This window comes from Aegilops tauschii, chromosome 5 (genome assembly GCF_002575655.3).
Source record: "Aegilops tauschii subsp. strangulata cultivar AL8/78 chromosome 5, Aet v6.0, whole genome shotgun sequence".
Classification (NCBI taxonomy): Eukaryota; Viridiplantae; Streptophyta; class Magnoliopsida; order Poales; family Poaceae; genus Aegilops; species Aegilops tauschii.
The window spans coordinates 438,198,525-438,218,943 of record NC_053039.3 but is presented as its reverse complement, the minus strand read 5'-3'; positions in this window follow the sequence as shown (position 1 = coordinate 438,218,943).

Here is a 20,419-nt window from a genome sequence, read left to right as displayed (position 1 = left end):
GCGAGGCAGAGAGGCCACAGAGGGGCGAGGCGCTGGGTGCGGCTGTAGAGAAGCGCGGGGAATGGCGGGCGCGAGTGGGCGTGATGGCTGCGGGAGGAGGCGACCGGAGCGGGAAAGGAGAGGACAGCGCGGGCGCGAGCTATGTGGTGTTGGGCGCAAGCGGGGCCGTGCGCGTGCAGCACGAGGAGGCCGGGGCGCACGAAGACGCGGACACGGCGTGCGTGTACGGGGGCGCAGAGGACCACGACGAGGCGTAGGGCCGAGCGCGGTCGGCGTGCGGTGGACGATGCCGGCGACAGAGAACGAGGGGGAGAGAGGGAGGGAGGCCGGAGCCTCACCGGCGTTCGTGGGGAAAATGGCAGCGGGCTCGAGCTCGAGGAGGAGGATGGGGACGACGGGCTGTCGAGGAGGCAGACGGACGGCGAGGTCCGAGCGGTGGCGTCGGAGGTGATGGTGGCGTGGGGGTTTCGGCGACGGGGCGACGGGGTTGAGGCGGAGACGAGGAGGTAGGCGCGGCGGGGTCCGGTGTAGGTGTCTGGCGGCGGCGGCGACGGGGAGAGCGGCGCCGACGTTGGGGAGGAAGTACGGCGGGGAGCGCGGCGGCGAGGTGGCCGTTAAGGAAGAGGGTGAGGAGGTGGCGCCGGCGGGGACCTTGGGCGACGTTGGACGGCGACGGGCGAGCGCAGGGCGTCGGGGGCGACGAGCGCGTTGAGCGCTCGATCCAGATCGTGGGGGGGGGGGGGAGTGGGGAAAAACGTGCAGGTGGGTTAGGGTTTGCGAGGAGTGGAGGGATAAAGAGGCAACGGGTGGGTCGGCCAGCTCGGCGGCTAGTTGGGCCGAGGCCCATCGGGGGGTGGGGCTTGGGGCCCCCTTTTTTTGTTTTGTTTTATTTTCACTTTTTTTATTTTCTTGTCTCTGTTTTCTTTTACTTATTTAATAGTTTATAGTTTTACAAAAAGTGAAACCCACTCCTAAATTAGATTTGTAAAATCAACTATTCTCATAAAAAGTTTGGGACAAAAGCAAAGTACCTTGTATTCTTTATTTAATTAAAAAAACATTTAAGTTATTGTTTCAGTCGCTGTTTTATTTATTTTAGTGCATTCAGATGCTTTTAAAATGTTGGTTTCTCCACCATTATTACTTAGGATTTATTTGGCTCACACCGAACATTTTAGTTTTAATATTTGAAAACTTTTATTGTTTGCTTGATTTTCAATTTGAATTTGAATCGATTTTGAACTAACGCGATATTAACAACAGTAACCGTGGTGACATGGCATCATTAACGTGGGATTACTGTAGCCTAATTATCCGGGCATCACAATTCTCCTCCACTACAAGAAATCTCGTCCCGAGATTTAAGAGGTAGTGAAATGGGGGAAGGTTTGGTTACGAATCTAGCGGGTCTTCTCATCCTGGCTTTCTCTTCTCGAAGAGGTTGATCCATTACAATGATGTCTTCATTCCTATGCTTCAGTTCATCATGATGAAGTCGGCGTCCTTTCTTCAGGAACTCCATCATACTTACGAAAGAATAAAGGGTGAGCATTCCGGGAGAACAGACCTCTGCAAGGCCGACTATCTGGTCGATAACATCGAGGAAGGTGGCGGAAGTAACTCTGGGATTGAAATTTACGAAAATATCAAGAGCAAAGTAAGGAGGTATCATGGAAAGTTTCGAGCGGGTAGGCAATCATTCGATGTGTGAAACAAAGTGTGAAAGGGGTTCAAAGCCACGAGAATAAGTATTATGTCTGATACCAGATTTGAAGGTGGCTCATGAATTACATACGAGGCCACGTGCGAGGAACAACCTTGGGTACAGGGGGTACAGGAGAGTCAGGTTTCGATCCTGTGGAACTGTGGGTTATGGGCCCACCATGTGGATTAAAAGTAGGAAGGACGGTGACGTCTTGCACAATCATGTAAGCATGGCAAGTCAGAGGATAGCCTGTCAGTTATGTCAGCAACAACATCGGTACCAAGGGCGAGGGACGAAGAGAAGCATTTTCCTGCTCGTCGAACGAGGCGGACCAATAGGCAAAGTTCTCGTCCATCGGTGGTTACCGGAATGTTTTCAACAATAGTAACAGGGTCTTACTAACAGCGTGGTACCACAAGGTTCTTACCTAAGCAGGGGATTATCACTGCTTAGTTAAGTCAGATTACCAGAAAGGTTAAACAAAACAATAGAAAGGAAAATACGATTATCAGATTAATCAGAACAATGGAAAGGAAAATGTGTTTAAACACATATTTTAGGGGTATATCCTTCCCAAGGACAAGTAGAGCATGATACCCATGACATGATATAAAGTTGAAAACCCTTTAGGTAAAGGGAGAGGAACTTCATGACATTACCCATGCAACAGTGTTTGGATAATTGATAAGGAAAATTTAGCATTGTGCTTCAAATGTTTTTATTGAAAATCGGAGTACCATAGACATGCATCAAGATAGCATTGACATGGTTATCAGGTGAAGATCAGACTTTAGAAACACAAAGGATCCATCAGGAACGGCTTGTAGAATAAGTCTTACAATTTCCTCATGGAAGAAAGGATAGCCTTGCAAAAAAAAGGAAACGGTAACAATAGGTCCTCCGGCCAGGTGTGCTAGGCACGATATCACCTTACCGGGTCATATAAAGACCAAAGTTATGACTCTTGGAAAAATGTCCCAACCATCATATCTGACCGAGATCCAGATCTGATTGGTGTCAGGATACCTCAGGCTCAGGATGCTTGAGAAGAAAAGGTGCAACACCAACTGACGAGATGACATTGTAAGATTCTCGGGAAATGACTATGGAAGTGAGTTCCGAGACAAGGGTTCATCATCATTAAACCAAGAAGAGGATGAGGGGGGTGGCTGATGGACTCAGCGGCTATCCATCGAGATTTCCACAATTATGTGAACATGGAGATAACATTTGTCAGATCAAATGGTATAATGTTGTATGCTCGAGCAAAACATACATAATTAAACATTGGTTGAAAGGTACACCCGAAATATGGGTTTAGGTAGCATGATCAATGGTAGAATGGTGACTCGATAACCAATGGTCTAAGAATGAAATGTCGACCACTAACTTCAAAGCAATAGGGTTGCTAGAAGTTTTGAATTCGCACGTCATAGTTTAATTGTCAGTATTCCAGTTTGAAACAACACGGGGACCAAGAAAGAATGGTGATGGTGAGAAGTATTACTATATCAAGAATTCTTAAGAGGTGGTGAAATTCTCATGACATTCTTGACATAAAAGATGGTAATACTCCAAGATGAAGAACAAATGCTGGATAGCAAGGAAATCAAGATACAACACAAAACATGAACACGTTTGTGTTGGGGGAAGGCAAGAATGTTGTCGAGGATAACACAAATCATCGAGGGGCAAGGATGGTATTTCCCATCATGAATTCGATTGATATCCGGGGAAGAGCTCAAAATGTTGATGATGATCACGACACAATTGTCGAGAGAGTTCATGAAGGTGTAATCGATCGGCGATGTCATCAACTCAAAGGAATGATGAAGTGAAAGGTTATTGAAACCAAGGATAGGACTCATACTCGAAATCAAGCCTGCTGTTCAATGCGAAATGATATGATGAGGAAAATGGACGTAAGCATAGCTCATCATCAAAATTTGTGCTTCGGGAAGAAGGACCAGGAAGCATAGTTAAAATTTAGCATGCTAATGATATAGCCGATCAGGCTAGGAATGACTTAAATGATTATTAACTCGTAAGCAACAAAAATTACTTAGAGTTATGGAATCAGAGTGCGGGATCGATTCACTTATCGGTGTTCTCGGTTGAGGACAACCCAGAATGCAGGAAAGATTGGATTCGGTGAGAAATGATAGTTGATGAAGATCCCATAAAAAGTTATGCAGTTCCATGATATTCTCGAGATACCAGGGTGGAATACTCGACGGTAGACCAAAGTAAAGGTTGGACTGGTGTACTGATCCACAGAAGGCAAGTGCTTAAACTTGCCCGTGAAACGGGATCACAGAAGAACATATGGTCGGAAACACGATTGCAAAGGATAAATTCACCGATACCAGATGATACTATATCAAGGAAATAGTTATTATTAGAAGAAGCTTCCATGATAGGATCTACATCGTGTCCATGGGCATGAACACAAAGTTCAAGGTCGACTCCCACTTCTCCAATGCATAACCTTTCATTCACTTCTTTCTTTCGAAGAAGTTGTAGTGTTGAAATTTTATCTGACAAAATACCAGAAGAGTATGACTCGTGAAAACTTTCGAGTTCACACATATTAAGGAAGGCATAGGTTCAACCCATCAGGGTATCATGGAAACATACCACAAGCTTCAATAGTAAATACCACCAGCTCGAAAGCAGAGCATGGTTGAGAAAGCAGAGGATATAATTTACCAAAGGCATTATGTATCCGAGGGAAGGCTCACAAGGTTATTGAATATGAAGGACACTGTTGGATAAAATCCGACAAAGGATCCGGTGGTCCTCAAGGGATCTGATGTGAGCATCGGTACTCAACCAAAGGAAGAAAGAATGTAAGGAGGTCATATTGTAGAAAGAACTAACTAATCCAAAGCTCAAATGTAAAGGAATTATCATTTCCAAATCAAGGGATCAGAAGCAGAGTCTCTGATCAAGAGATAACTAAGTTGAATAGACATAGATCGACATTCAATCATGGTTTGATTTGGCGAGAACCAGCTCATATCTAGATTGACGTCCAAGCCGGAAGGATAATTTATAAGGGTCAACTAATGATTGTGTGCATTCACACACAATAAATCATTAGGCTCAAAATGGCAAGGACAAGGGATGTCAACGAAGACTACTAGACATATGGAATTAACCATAATGCAAGCAGGAAAGAATTTCAAGAGCAATAGGTTGCTGAGGATTTTCGGAAGACCGAATAGCATTTCAAAGAACTTTGTGAAACACATGATCAACTAGGGATGAACAAATCCTCGATAAGTATGAGGAATTATCTGTAGGGGTATTCAGGTGGCAAGGAACTGCAAGGCAGTAGGCACAAAATATTCTTGGAACAATAGAGAGGATTTCAGGGTATCTTGTAATAACAAGATCAATTGGGAATAAAAGTAAGGCCGTCAGGTTTATGTATTTATCCATAGGGATATTTCGGCGGTAGGGAACTGCAAAAGCGACGGGCACAAATTCTCGAAAGAGTATCGGAGAGTAACTTCGAAATCTTCTGGTGCAGCAGTCGACCATCGGTAATAAGATGCTCTCCGGGTGAAGGTGATCACGAGATCCTAATCTTAGATTTAGCATAATTCACTTAACCCGAATAGAAGAGAGATCAGAGTCCCAGAGCATAGATGAGGAATAAAAGGTCCTAATACCACCCAATGGCGACGTGGGCCCGTAAGGCACACAGCCATGTTAGTAAAAGTTTTGTAATGTCTAGACTCGACTTCGGCCAGGGAGTGTGGAAGGGGGATTCCTACAGGCAGTCGGCTCTGATACCAACTTGTGACACCCCGATTCAATCGTACACTAATCATACACGCAAACGTGTATGATCAAGATCAGGGACTCACGGGAAGATATCACAACACAACTCTAAAAATAAAATAAGTCATACAAGCATCATAATACAAGCCAGGGGCCTCGAGGGCTCGAATACAAGTGCTCGATCGTAGACGAGTCAGCGGAAGCAAAAATATCCGAGTACAGACATAAGTTAGACAAGTTTGCCTTAAGAAGGCTAGCACAAACTGGGATACAGATCGAAAGAGGCGCAGGCCTCCTGCCTGGGATCCTCAACTACTCCTGGTCGTCGTCAGCGGCCTGCACGTAGTAGTAGGCACCTCCGGTGTAGTAGGAGTCATCGTCGACGGTGGCGTCTGGCTCCTGGGCTCCAGCATTTGGTTGCGACAACCAGGTAGAAGGGAAGGGGGAAAAGAGGGAGAAAAGCAACCGTGAGTACTCATCCAAAGTACTCGCAAGCAAGGAGCTACACTACATATGCATGGGTATATGTGTAAAGGGCCATATCGGTGGACTGAACTGCAGAATGCCAGAATAAGAGGGGGATAGCTAATCCTGTCGAAGACTACGCTTCTGGCAGCCTCCATCTTGCAGCATGTAGAAGAGAGTAGACGGTAAGTTCACCAAGTAGCATCGCATAGCATAATCCTACCCGACGATCCTCTCCTCGTCGACCTGTGAGAGAGCGATCACCGGGTTGTATCTGGCACTTGGAAAGGTGTGTTTTATTAAGTATCAGGTTCTAGTTGTCATAAGGTCAAGGTACAACTCTGGGTCGTCCTTTTACCGAGGGACACGGCTATTCGAATAGATAAACTTCCCTGCAGGGGTGCACCACATAACCCAACACGCTCGATCCCATTTGGCCGGACACACTTTCCTGGGTCATGCCCGGCCTCCGAATATCAACACGTCGCAGCCCCACCTAGGCTCAACAGAGAGGTCAGCACGCCGGTCTAAATCCTATGCGCGCAGGGGTCTAGGCCCATCGCCCATTGCACACCTGCATGTTGTGTATGCGGCCGGAAGCAGACCTAGCCCCCTTAATACAAGCGTGAGCTTACGGTCCAATGCGGCGCGCGCCGCTCAGTCGCTGACGTCAAAAAGAGCTTCGGCTGATACCACGACGCCGAGTGCGCATAACTGTTCCCGATGTCGGAGTAAATGGCCACGGGTAGCCTAACCGACTCCCCCTGGCTCTTCGGAAAATTATCAGGCCATTCGAGCCTTCAAGCATACAAAGCATAGGGCCGCCTTCCCCCAGCCGGCTATCCCTAGGGCCGACTCCCAGAAGGCGACCCAGTCTCAGAAAACCTCCCCCAAGAAAGTTATGAGATAGCTGACTCCAGGAAGCCGGCCCCAAGAGGACCAACTCCCAGAAGCCGGCCATGAAGAAAGCCGACTCCCAGAAGCCGGCCAAGACTGCACCCACTAAGACTGTACCCACATAACGGTGATAGGATGGGGCGTGGCCGCAGTACAGCCCACTACCCCCGAATCCAAGAACAGGCATGGCCACAGGGCGCCGTACGGGCCAGCCATCGCCCGTCCGGTGCGACACTATAGCCATGTTGGCCCCAACGTCACCCACGACAGGTGCCAGAACGGCCCGCGGGCGGCGGGCCCCTTTGCCAGGGAGACATCTAGAGACGGCCCGGCCTCCTCTAGTCGGCCAGGGATGTGGCCGGCTCCCAACAGCCGGCTACTTCCCTCCCTCGAAGCATGCGCCCTATTAAGGAGACAAGACGAGGTAAGGCTACAGTGAGAGCTTGCAATGCGGCGACACTGTAGCCATGCTTACCTCGACAAAGCCCTCGTCATCAGAGGCGAGGCAATAGTAACCAGCCGCCGACAAAGCCCCCATGCGGTGGGGCCGGCGTGCCGGCCGAGAAGCCGGCAGCCGGCGGGACCCACCAGTCGGCGGGCCCCAATGACCGTCGAAGAAGCCGGCAAGCATAGACACTAATGGCTGGGACCCGCGCCCAGCCGGATTACCATTGTACCCCTGGGGGTAGGCCTATATAAACCCCCCGGGACACCCATGCAAAGGGTTGGTCTCATAGAATTACACACACCACATAGAGAGAAAAGGAGAGCTAGCCTTGCCCTTCTTCTCCCTCTAACCCGACAACTCAAGGAGCACTTGTAGCTACTTGTCTTGATCTAGTGATCATGCGGAGACCCCGCAGAGCAGGACTAGGGGTGTTATCTCCACGGAGAGCCCCGAACCTGGGTAAGATTCGCCGGCGTGCATGTCTTCGCCTCATCCCGTTTCCAGGCACCGGCGACGTCTTACTGGCTCCCACAATGATAAGCCACCCGTTGGCATATGTCGCACCTACCACCCGACATTTGGCGCCCACCGTGGGGCCAGGTGCACCGTCGTCCGGAGACCTGTTCTGGACGGGAACCCTTTTCCTCCCCCGCGAGCGCAGCCAGCCCGCTGCACCCGATGGCGCTTGCCCCGACGCGCTGCAAGGCGTTGACGACGTCTGCGCAGCGAGCTGCCTCGCCGATCTTCTTGGCGAGGCTCACATCTCTGACGAGCCCACGTACGACGCAGGCATGGACTACCCCGAGAGTCGCCTCGTCAGCCTCCTCGACCAACTTCACGTCTCCAGCGAGCTTGCTGTAGACTTGGAGTCGGTCGGCTCCACCGACCCGATGCTTATCGACTCCGACACGGCATCGCTCGACGCCTACCCCTCCGACGTGGTAGTCTTCGACGACCCTCTCCCTCGAGCTGACAGCGGCAGCAGCACTGTCACTGAGGTGCTGGTCATCAGCCACGTCGCCGACTCGGGCGAGAACGCCCACGACTCCCTGCAAGCGGCGATGCCTGACTTGTCCGTCCCCATCCCGGCCGACACCGACGCTGAGACCCTGGAGGCACGCCGCCTCGCCCTCATCGCGGAAGGCCAGAAGATAGCCTCCATGAGATGCCTCACCGAGGCTCACCAGCGCGAAGTCGACCGCGCCGCCTTTGGCACGCCGCCTCATGGCGGGCCGAGCCGAGCCGGCCTCGTCAAGAAGCACGGCGCGGCCATCGCCGGCATGCTGGGGGCAGACCGCCCCGTCTACGCCACCCCCCTCGAGAATCTGCGAGCCGCTGAAGAGCTAAATGGGCTGGGGGCTGATGAGCTCCCCTACATGACAAGGCGAATCCAGCAGCTAATCGACGCGGCCGCAGAACGACACGAAGCCGGCGCCCGCGCTGAGAGTCCTCCCCCACGCCGAGGGCATGCCGCGACATCTCGGTCGCCTACGAGCGGCGCCCGCGCTAGGAAAGACAAGGAGCCGGCTGCTAGCCGCAGCCGGACTCGGATCACCATCGAGCACGACGCGGAAGGCCACCCTCGAGCAGTGGAGCTCCAAGGAAATCCACCTCCCCCCCGCCTCGAGGGGAGAGATATCCCACCCCGCCGCCTGTTATGCACCCGACTCTTGGTGGCCGACTAGGCCACCGCGAAGGAGACAGCGAGAACGACGCCCGCCACCGGATCGACCGCCTAGCTCGATCCTTGGCGCTAGAAGAAGACGATGTCGGCCCGCCATGCTTCGGCCCCCGCATCCGCGACGAGCCCTTCCCCAAAGGGTTCTCGCTCCCCAGAGACACGCCCAAGTACAACGGCTCTGTGAAGCCGGAAGATTGGCTCATCGACTACTCTACTGCTGTCAGCATAGCGAACGGCAACAGGCGCGTAGCCGTGAAGTACGTCCCTCTCATGCTGCAAGGCACGGCACGCACTTGGCTCAACAACCTCAAGCCCTACAGCGTCAACAGCTGGCTGGACTTCACGGAAGTCTTCGTCCGCAACTTCACCAGCACGTACAAGCGGCCTCCCAAGCCCCGCCAGCTCTCCCTATGCGTCCAAGGGCCCAACGAGTCGACCCGCGACTACCTCACGCGGTGGGCCGAGCTCCGCAACTCCTGCGAGGGGGTGCACGAGGTTCAGGCCATCGAATACTTCACCGCCGGGTGCCGAGAGGGAACCCTCCTCAAGCACCGACTCCTTTGCGACGAGACGACTACCCTCGATGAGCTGCTGATCATTGCGGACAAGTACGCCACGGCCGACTCCTTGATGAAGACCGAGCTCCGAGTGGACGCCTCTGGGAAGGTGCTCGCCCCGGCTCCCAAGACGCCGGCTGGCGACTCCAATCGGCGCCCCTACCAGAACGACCACAAGCGCAAGGCCCCTATGCCGCCTTCCACCAGTCGGCAGGTGGCCACAGTCGAAGATGAGCAACCCGAAGAATGGCCCGCTCCCAAGAAGAAGGGCGGCAGGCCGGCTTGGCAGCCGGCCTTCTCCTACGAGCAGACTCTCAATGCCCCCTGCAAGTTCCACAGCGGCGCGAAGCCGTCCAACCACACGACCCGAAAGTGCCACTGGCTCACACGGATCTCCAAGGGCGAGGGGCTGGTGCCGCCTCCGCCTCCCGGCCCGCTGCCTCCAGCCCCCCAGCAGCCGGCTGCTCGACCAGCAGTCGGAGCCATTCAAGATGAGTTCCCTGAAGAGCACGCCGCCTACGTCGTCTTCACGAGCCAGGTTGAAGACAAGCGCACCCAGCGCCGACAGCACCAAGAGGTCAACGCAGTCGCCTCCAGCAACCCCGAGTTCATGCATTGGTCCGAGAGGCCTATCAACTGGAGCCGGGCCGATCACCCAGAGGTGATGCCGTCCCCTGGCTCCTACGCATTAGTATTGGATGTCACCCTCGCAACGGAGAGGCGAGCTGCCCGATTCTCCTGCGTTCTGATTGATGGTGGAAGCAGTACAACATACTGTACCGCGATACCATGGAGAAGCTGAACCTCAAGGCAAAGCAGCTCATGCCAAGCCGGACCGTGTTCCATGGCATCGTACCCGGCCTGTCCTGTTCCCCGATCGGCAAGATCAAGATGGATGTTCTCTTCGGAGACAAGGATCACTTTCGCCGAGAAGCAATCTGGTTCGAGGTAGTAGATCTGGAGAGCCCTTACCAGGCCTTGCTTGGCCGACCTGCTCTGGCCAAGTTAATGGCTGTGCCCCACTACGCCTACCTGAAGATGAAGATGCCGAGCTCGAAGGGGATCATCACTGTAGCCGGCGACTACAAGAAGTCCATCGAGTGCGCTGCAGCCAGCAGTCGGCTGGCCGAGTCCCTCGTAGTGGCAGAAGAGAAGAAGTTGCTGGAGCGTGTTGTGGCCATGGCCGGCAAGCAGCCGACCTTGTCTCCCAACCCCAAGGATTATGATGCGCAGGGCTCCTTCCAGCCGGCCAAGGAGACGAAGCAGATACCTCTGGACCCGGAGAACCCAGAAAGGTTTGCAGTCATTGGTGCAAACCTGGACAGTAAATAGGAAGGCGAGCTCGTCGACTTCCTCCATGAGAATCGAGACATCTTTGCATGGTCCCCAAAGGACATGCCGGGTGTTCCGAAGGATTTCGCCGAGCACAAATTGCACGTCCGAGCCGACGCGAAGCCGGTCAAGCAGCCCCTCCGCAGACTGTCAGAAGAGAAGCGAAGAATCGTAGGAGAAGAGATAGCCCGGCTCCTCGCCGCCGGCTTTATTATGGAAGTGTTTTTCCCAGAGTGGCTTGCCAACCCAGTCTTGGTGTTGAAGAAAAACAACAAATGGCGTATGTGTATAGACTACACTAGCCTCTACAAGGCCTGCCCCAAAGATCCGTTTGCTTTGCCACGGATTGATCAAGTGATAGACTCCACGGCCGGATGCGAGCTGTTGAGTTTTTTGGATGCCTACTCAGGATACCACTAGATCAAGTTGGACCCAGCAGACCGCCTGAAGACTGCCTTCATCACACCATTCAGAGCTTTCTGGTACCTGACTATGACATTCGGCTTGAGGAATGCCGGTGCCACTTTTCAGCGTTGCATGCAGAAATGCCTCCTCAAGCAACTCGGCAGAAATGCCCACGTCTACGTAGACGATATTGTGGTGAAGACAGAGAAGTGCGGCACCCTGCTGGAGGACCTCAAAGAAACATTTGCCAACTTGCGCCGATTCCAGATCAAGCTCAACCCCGAGAAATGCGTGTTCGGAGTACCAGCCGGCCAGCTTCTAGGCTTCCTGGTCTCCGAACGCGGCATTGAGTGCAACCCTGTGAAGATCAAGGCTATTGAGAGAATGGAGATTCCCACCAAGTTGCGAGACGTGCAGAAGTTCACTGGGTGCCTGGCCTCCTTAAACCGCTTTATCAGCCGGCTAGGAGAGAAGGCTCTCCCCCTGTACCGACTCATGAAGAAATCCACTCATTTCGAGTGGAATGACCAAGCAGACCAAGCCTTCCATGAGTTGAAGAAGATGCTGACTACTCCACCTGTCCTGGCGGCGCCGACTGAGAAGGAGCCCATGCTCCTCTACATTGCCGCGACTAGCCGAGTGGTCAGTACAGTCGTCGTGGTCCAGCGCCCAGAAGAAGGCCGAGCCCAGCTAGTCCAGAGGCCGGTATATTATCTAAGCGAAGTACTATCCAGCTCAAAGCAAAACTACCCGCACTACCAGAAGATGTGCTATGGAGTGTACTTCGCCGCCAAGAAGCTGAAGCCCTACTTCCAAGAGCATCCCATCACGGTCATATGCACCGCTCCGCTTGCCGAGATCATAGGCAGTCGGGATGCATCCGGCCGGGTGGCTAAATGGGCCATTGCGCTGGCGCCTTACACAATCTTGTACCAGCCCCGTACCGCCATCAAGTCCCAAGCATTGGCCGACTTCCTCGTCGACTGGGCCGAGACCCAGTACCTACCGCCGGCTCCCGACTCTACCCATTGGCGGATGCACTTTGACGGGTCCAAGATGCGCACTGGCTTGGGAGCCGGCATCGTCCTCACCTCTCCCAAAGGTGACAAACTCAGATACACGCTGCAAATCCACTTCGCCGCCTCCAACAACGTGGCCGAGTACGAGGCACTCATACACGGGCTCCGGCTAGCCAAAGAGCTCGGCATACGCCGGATCCTGTGTTATGGCGACTCAGACTTGGTGGTCCAGCAGTCATCTGGCGACTGGGACGCCAAGGATGCAAACATGGCGAGCTATCGATTCCTCGTCCAGCAGATCAGTGGGTACTTCGAAGGGTGCGAGTTCCTTCACGTGCCACGGGCCGACAACGTCCAAGCAGATGCCCTGGCGCGGATTGGCTCCACCCGACAGGCTATACCGACCGGTGTCTCTCTCAAGCGCCTCCTCAAACCATCCATCAAGCCGTCTCCAGAGTCGGACTCTATCTTCGTACCGCCTGCCACAGATGCAGCCAGATCCGACTGGAGGAACCCAGCAGGCGGCTCGGGGACTTCGACAACCGGCCCGGGGACTGCCGTAGTCGCACCCGGCTCGGGGACTTCAGAACCCGGCCCGGGGACTGCAGCAGTCGGCCCGGGGACTGCAGCGACACAAGAAGCGGTGGCCGACTCCAACTCCCCACCACCCAACCCGCCCACCCGAGTCACAGTGGCCGTACTGACAGTAGAAGAAGTCACAGCTCCATCATGGGCCCAGCCCATCCTCAACTTCCTAGTCAATAGAGAGCTGCCGGCTGATGAGATCTCGGCAAGACTAGTGCAACGTCGAGCCGGAGCATATGCAATAATAAACAGAGAACTTGTCAAGCGCAGCATCACTGGAGTCTTCCAGCGCTGCGTCGAGCCAGAGAAAGGTGTGGCAATCCTCAAGGATATCCATCAAGGCGAATGCGGCCACCATGCAGCCTCAAGATCACTTGTGGCCAAAGCTTTCCGCCACGGTTTCTTTTGGCCGTCTGCTTTGGAAGATGCCAAAGAGATAGTCAAAAGCTGCAAAGGATGCCAAGTCTTCAGTTCCAAGAAACACCTGTCGGCTTCTACACTCAAGACCATCCCCCTCACCTGGCCCTTTGCCGTCTAGGGGCTGGACATGGTGGGCCCATTCAAGTCAGCCCGCGGCGGCTTGACACATCTGCTTGTCGTCGTGGACAAATTTACCAAGTGGATCGAAGCAAAGCTGATCAAGAAGCTGAACGGGCCGACTGCCGTGACGTTCATTGCCGACATCACTACTCGGTACGGCGTGCCGCACAGCATCATCACCGACAACGGCACAAACTTTGCCAAAGGAGCACTGGCACGTTTCTGCGCAACGCAGGTATCCAACTGGACTTAGCGTCCGTTGCCCACCCGCAGTCAAACGGCCAGGTCGAGCGAGCAAATGGACTCATCCTCTCCGGCATCAAGCCCCAACTGGTCGTACCACTGGTGCGATCGGCCGGCTACTGGCTCGATGAGCTGCCGGCTGTCCTCTGGAGTCTGCGTACTACCCCTAACAAGTCAACCGGCTTCACTCCGTTCTTCCTTGTATATGGTGCCGAGGCTGTCATCCCAACCGACATCGAGTTCGACTCGCCTCGGGTCACCACGTACACGGAGGCGGAGGCCAAGGAAGCGCGAGAAGACGGCGTCGACCTGCTGGAAGAAGGCCGGCTGTTAGCACTCAGCCGGTCCGCCATCTACCAGCAGGGTTTGCGCCATTACCACAACCGCAAGGTCAAGCCAAGATCTTTCCAAGAGGGCGACCTTGTGCTTCGGCTGATCCAGCGAACAGCCGGCCAGCACAAGCTCTCGGCCCCTTGGGAAGGCCCTTTCGTCATCAGCAAGGCACTAGGCAACGACTCCTACTACCTGATCGACGCACAAAAACCAAGAGCACGCAAGAGGGATGATTCCGGCAAGGAGTCGGAGCGACCATGGAACGCAAACCTCTTGAGAAGATTTTACAGTTGAAAGCAGTATGTATCATGCTACCTTTTTGTATTAAGTACGAAACAACGGGCCCCCCGAGGAGCACTCAGGGACTGCCCTCCTTTATCTATGAATGACAAGTGTCATATTCATGAATGTATTATTACATTTAATTTTCTGTCTGGCACTGGGTTCGACTAGTCGGCCAGGGGACTGACCGCCTTAAGTTATATTAAAGTTCTACTTGAAGTCAGACAAGTAGTGTGCCAGCACCCGAGCCCTCTCTTGTTGAAAGTCGCAGCTCAAAGAACCGACTGTCCGACTGGCAAGAGCCAAAGGCAGAAAGGATGCCCACATGAAAAACGGCTAAGGACTAACGAACTTGTATAACGCAAAGACGGCCTCCAACCACGCTTGCCGGCTGTCAAAACAGCCGGCTGGCTGGCCTCCCAATCACTTCGCTATAATCCAACAAAGCTAGAGTACTTGCCCTCCCAACTGGCCAAGCACTTCCCCAGCCACAGATTGCAGAGCAACTGTCCGACTGGGGAGGCAGCAACCAAGGGAGGGCGGCAAAGGAAACAGCAGAAGGATGAAAAGCAAAGAACAAGGGAAAACCAAACACATGCATAATTATATTTACACATAAGGCCCCCAATAGGCCGGTAATCAATATAGTTCAAATACACCCCAAGTGGGTGGAATTGTGCAAACCTAACAAAATACTGTTCCAAGAGTGGTAAAACAGGAAAATAGAGGCAGCAGACTAGACTAAGGGCGCAGTGTGGGAGCCGGGTTGGTCGGTAGAGACGGCGCCACCGGCTGGAGGAGTGGCCAGCTGGCGGGTCTCGGCTTGATCATCGCCAGCTGCAGGCGGTGCACCCGCGCGTGGCTGACCGGCCGCTCCACCATCTGGCCCGGCGTCTTCACCCTCCTCCTCCTCCTCCTCCTCGCCCTCGTCGCTGGAGTCGATCTCCTCCACCGAGTCCTCGCCGTCTGCCGGGTTCAGCCCGAACCACTCCTCCGGCTGGCAACACCGTTGTCGTCCACCTCAGGAGCGAAGGCGCTGGTGTCGGTGTTGTCGGCGATCACCGAAGCCCGCTGGATGATAGCCGGCCGCGCCGGCTCCAGCTCCGTGTCGGCCTCCTGCCGCCAGGTGGCCAGTTGGTCCAGACTCAGCTCGGGATACCAGGCCTTGGCGAACTCGAGCGCCCGCCTGGCGCCGGACCGAGCCGCTGAAGCCTTCCAGGCCTCGAAGCGGCCGACCGCCACCTCCAGCCAGTCGGCAGTCCGACTGGGGGTGCGGGGAATCACTTCAGCAGGCCAGAGAGCGGCCAACACCTGCGCCCCAACACGCTGAAGCCGGCGGAGCAGGCGATGAGCCGGCTGGAGGCGGGCCTGGATCGCCAAGAGCTGCTCCTCCAGCGACCGGCGAGCGTTTGGTGCGATCTCGGCGCCAGCCTGCCTTTGTGCCTCGCGGTGGGCCTCGACGACCTGGTTGGCGGCGGTAGAGTAGCCAGGGAAGTACTATGTGCAAGGAAGAAAGAGAAAGAAAAGAAAAACACCAAGTCAGAAAATGAGCTAAAACGGCAAGCAGCAAGCAAGGATGAAGAGGAAGGCGGCCTACCGTCAACCAAGTCTTTGATCTGGCCATAGCCGTTGATCAGCGTCTGCTTCGCTTCGGCCCAGCTGGCCGCCTCTGTCTCATACTCGGCTTGGAGGGCGGCCTCGCTGTCCCGCACCGCCTTCAGGGCCGCCTTGTGGCTCTCCTCCTGGTCGGCCAACCTCTTGGCCAGGCGGTCACGCTCCTGTGCCAAGGCGGCAAACTCGACCTCCTTTGCGCGGAGGGCGGCCTGACTCTCGCCCAGCTGCTCCCTTAGACTGACATTGGCTGCTGCAGGGATGGCAGAAAAGAAAGAAGCAATAAGGAAGAAGTCGTCAAGGAAGATCCGACCCGACTGCTCAGCAGTCGGCCCGAATCTCGCGGACTACACCCAGTGGGTGCGCTGACGCGCCCCCACGTGAGATAAAAGACGAAGCACTTACCCCGGCTCTCAGATAGGTCAGCAGTCTTCTGGGTCAGCTCCTGAGCCTGGGAGTTGAAGGCAGCCACGCGGAGGTTGTGGTAGTCCTGCAAGTCAGGCAGAGGAGCGAATGAGAACAAGAATAGCAAAACAAGGCCCGCTAGGAAGTTCCAAGCCGCCTGCTCAGCAGCCGACTCGGAACTCGGGGACTACACCCAGTGGGTGCGCTGACGCGCCCCCACGGAAGAATCCAAGATAAAAAAAGCAAAGACAAGAAGACTAACCCGAATGGCCGCCCGCGTCGCAAGGAACTCGTCATTATATTTCCTCAGCGCCGCAGCCTGGGCTTGAAGCCGGTTCCAGACGTCCTGCGCGGCCACGTTCACCACAGCCGTCCCTCCACCCGGCGTCCACCCCGAGCTGGCGCTGGCCGCCTCCATGTCCTGGGCCGACGAGCTGGAGCCCGCGGCCTTCTGTGGCTTCGATGCAGCCTTCCCCGCGCGTTGGCGCGACGGCGTCTGGATCACCAGATCAGTCCTCGCGGCCGGCTCGCCCCCGGCCGCTTGCGCAGGCGGCAAGTTAGGCCGGCCGCCTTGGGTCGCCCCAGTCGGCGGGGCCGGTGCTGCCTCCCTCTCCGGGACGACGATGTCGTCCTCCCTCTCCAATTCCGGCTGGTCACCGCCGGCTTCTTCTGGCGGGGGCGCTGGAGCCTCAGGCGCCGCGACGCGCATAGGGGTGACAAGCAAGGCCCCCTCCGCCATCGCCGCGGCCGCAGCCTCTACTTGGGCCTTGGCCGCTGCATCGGCGCGCCCCTTCGCCGCCTCCTCCTCCTGCGCCGCCTTGGCGGCGGCCGCCCTCAACTCCTCCGCGTCCCGCTCCTCCCGCGCCTCCCGCGTGTTTCGCTCCGTCGCCGCCTGAAGCTCGGCACGGGGGTCCACATGGCGAGTGGTGCTCCCGGATCCTCCCGGCGATCCAGCGACGGAGGCGGCAGCAACCCGCTCGAGCGACAGTGGAGCCCTGATTTTTTGAGAAAGGACAAGGATTCAGGAACTACCAGAGAAAAGAAGAAAGAATACACGAAGGAGTATACACTTACGCCGACACCGTCTGCGGCTGCTTCACCGCCTTGCGGAAGCGGGCCGCCTTCGCGGCCGCCTCATCCCGCCTGGTCGCCGCTGCCCCGCCCTTGGGCTTCTTCGGCCGACTGCCGAACAAGCCCGACGCGGCACGACGCTTCTGCCCGCCGCCCCGAGCAGGCGGCGCGGCGGAGGAACCCGCGCTGTGGCCAGACCCCGGCTAGCGGCGTGGGACGACTTCCGCCTCGTCGTCATCCGGCCAGTCGTCGAAGCTGACTCCAAGCCCGGAGCCGCCTGCCTCGCCGCCGGCTTGGCCGCCACCCGCCTCGGTGTTGTCATCCATGGCAGCCGCCCCCAAGTTGGGGTCCTCCAGGTCGTGCTCCGTCCGGTCGGGGAGGAATCGGCGCTCCGCCTCCGACCCGCCTGCAGGCCGAAGGAGAGGGCTCTGCCGAGACGTGCCGACTGGTCAGAGTCGGCCAAAAGGAACTCGACGGCAAAACTAAGAGAAGAAAGGGAAAAAGAGAACATACCGTGGGCGGTGGATGTGCCCGGGAATATGGCTCCTTGCCAAACTGCCATTCCGCGGAGAGCTTGCAGTTCACAAGGTAATTCACCATATGGGCCACCTCGTCGTGCGGCATGTCCTTGGTGCACATCCGACTCGGATCGAGCTGGCCGCTCATCTGGCAGATCAGGTGAGGGCGGCTCTGAAGCGGGAGCACCCGGCGCGCGAAGAAGGCGGACAGCAAGTCGGACCCAGTCAGGCCCTCCGACTGGATCATCACCCGCAGTCGGGCGACGGTCGCGGCTCCAGCCGGCGTCAGCGTCACGGCCCGATAGGACCACTGGGGCCGCCTACCCGTCGGCGGGCCGGCTACATAAGCCGGCAAATTGACGTAGTCGCCTTGCGGGGCGACGTTCTTCACGTAGAAGTATGACTTCTGCCAGAGCTTCACCGACTGGATTAGCGTGATGACGGGGAAGGGGTTGTCGGCTGCCACCCTCCGCATCGCGATGAAGGCGCCACTCTGGGCCGGCACGCCCTGCATACGAGTGCCCATCTTGGACTGGAAGAACTCCCCCCAGAGCTCGAGGGTGGGGAGAACGCCAAGATAGCCTTCGCACAAGGTGACGAAGGCGGACAGCAGCATCACCATGTTCGGGGTGAGGTGGTGCGGCTGGAGTTGATAGAATTCGAGGAAGGAACGGAAGAAAGCATTCGCTGGCAAGCCGATGCCGCGCAGGAAATGCGAGCGGAAGACCACCCGCTCGCCTTCCTCCGGCTCCGGCGTGATCTCCTTCTCAGGCGCGAGACGGACCCGCACCTTATCCGCGCCGGGCAGCCGCCGCGTCTTGCGGAGGAACTCGACGTGGTCCATATGGACGTTGGAGCCGTCCCAGTCCCCGCCGTACTGCATGGCGGTGTGAGGCCGGCAAGAATGAGCGCGGCGGCGGGGAAAAGAATGGTGGGACGACGCGGCGGCGAGGCGCTGCTGTGAGGGAAAGCAGGAGAAAGAAGATGGCGGAGAGGAGAGGAGCGTGCGAGCGTCTGCCGCTTCCCCTCCTCCCCCTACTTATAGCCTCGTGCGGCGAAGCCGAGGAGGCGAGGCGTGGGGGGGGGGGATTAACTGCACCCACTCCCCCACGTCCCGCGATTACTGCGCCCTGAAGGCGTGCGGAAACCGCCACCGGAAGACGTGCGGACGGCTTTGGGCAACAAAGAATCCGCGCCTGGGCCTAGGCGTAGGAGTGGTGGGCCCTTGGCCTGCGGCGGCGTCTTGTCACGCGCGTGGGTTGGCAGGCTCTCTTCAGCTAGGGGATGCCACGTGGTTCGCAGGCGGCGAGCGGCCGACCCGAAGCCCGGCGCACGCGCCAACAGACTCCCGCCTTCCGACTTTAAAAATTTCACCAAGACGGCACGCCCAACCGGAGTCGGCTCCCAGCTGCTGGCTCGTCAAGATAAGAAGCTGCCCGAGCTTCTCGACCTCCACTCAACCTTGAAGCCCAATCAGCTTCGGGGACTACTGTCGGAGTAAATGGCCACGGGTAGCCTAACCGACTCCCCCTGGCTCTTCGGAAAATTATCAGGCCATTCGAGCCTTCAAGCATACAAAGCATAGGGCCGCCTTCCCCCGACCGGCTATCCCCAGGGCCGACTCCCAGAAGGCAACCCAGTCTCAGAAAACCTCCCCCAAGAAAGATACGAGATAGCCGACTCCAGGAAGACGGCCCCAAGAGGACCGACTCCCAGAAGCCGGCCATGAAGAAAGCCGACTCCCAGAAGCCGGCCAAGACTGCACCCACTAAGACTGTACCCACATAACGGTGATAGGATGGGGCGTGGCCGCAGTACAGCCCACTACCCCCGAATCCCGGAACATGCATGGCCACAGGGCGCCGTACGGGCCAGCCATCCCCCGTCCGGCGCGACACTGTAGCCATGTTGGCCCCAACGTCACCCACGACAGGTGCCAGAACGGCCCGCGGGCGGCGGGCCCCTTTGCCAGAGAGACATCTGGAGACGGCCCGGCCTCCTCTAGTCGGCCAGGGATGTGGTCGGCTCCCAACAGCCGGCTACTTCCCTCCCTCGAAGCATGCGCCCTATTAAGGAGACAAGACGAGGTAAGGCTACAGTGAGAGCTCGCAAGGCGGCGACACTGTAGCCATGCTTACCTCGACAAAGCCCTCGTCATCAGAGGCGAGGCAACAGTAACCAGCCGCCGACAAAGCCCCCATGCGGTGGGGCCGGCGTGCCGGCCGAGAAGCTGGCAGCCGGCGGGACCCACCAGTCGGCGGGCCCCAATGACCAGCGGAGAAGCCGGCAAGCATAGACACTGATGGCTGGGACCCGCGCCCAGCCGGATTACCATTGTACCCCTGGGGGTAGGCCTATATAAACCCCCCGGGACACCCATGCAAAGGATTGGTCTCATAGAATTACACACACCACATAGAGAGAAAAGGAGAGCTAGCCTTGCCCTTCTTCTCCCTCTAACCCGACAGCTCAAGGAGCACTTGTAGCTACTTGTCTTGATCTAGTGATCATGCGGAGACCCCGCAGAGCAGGA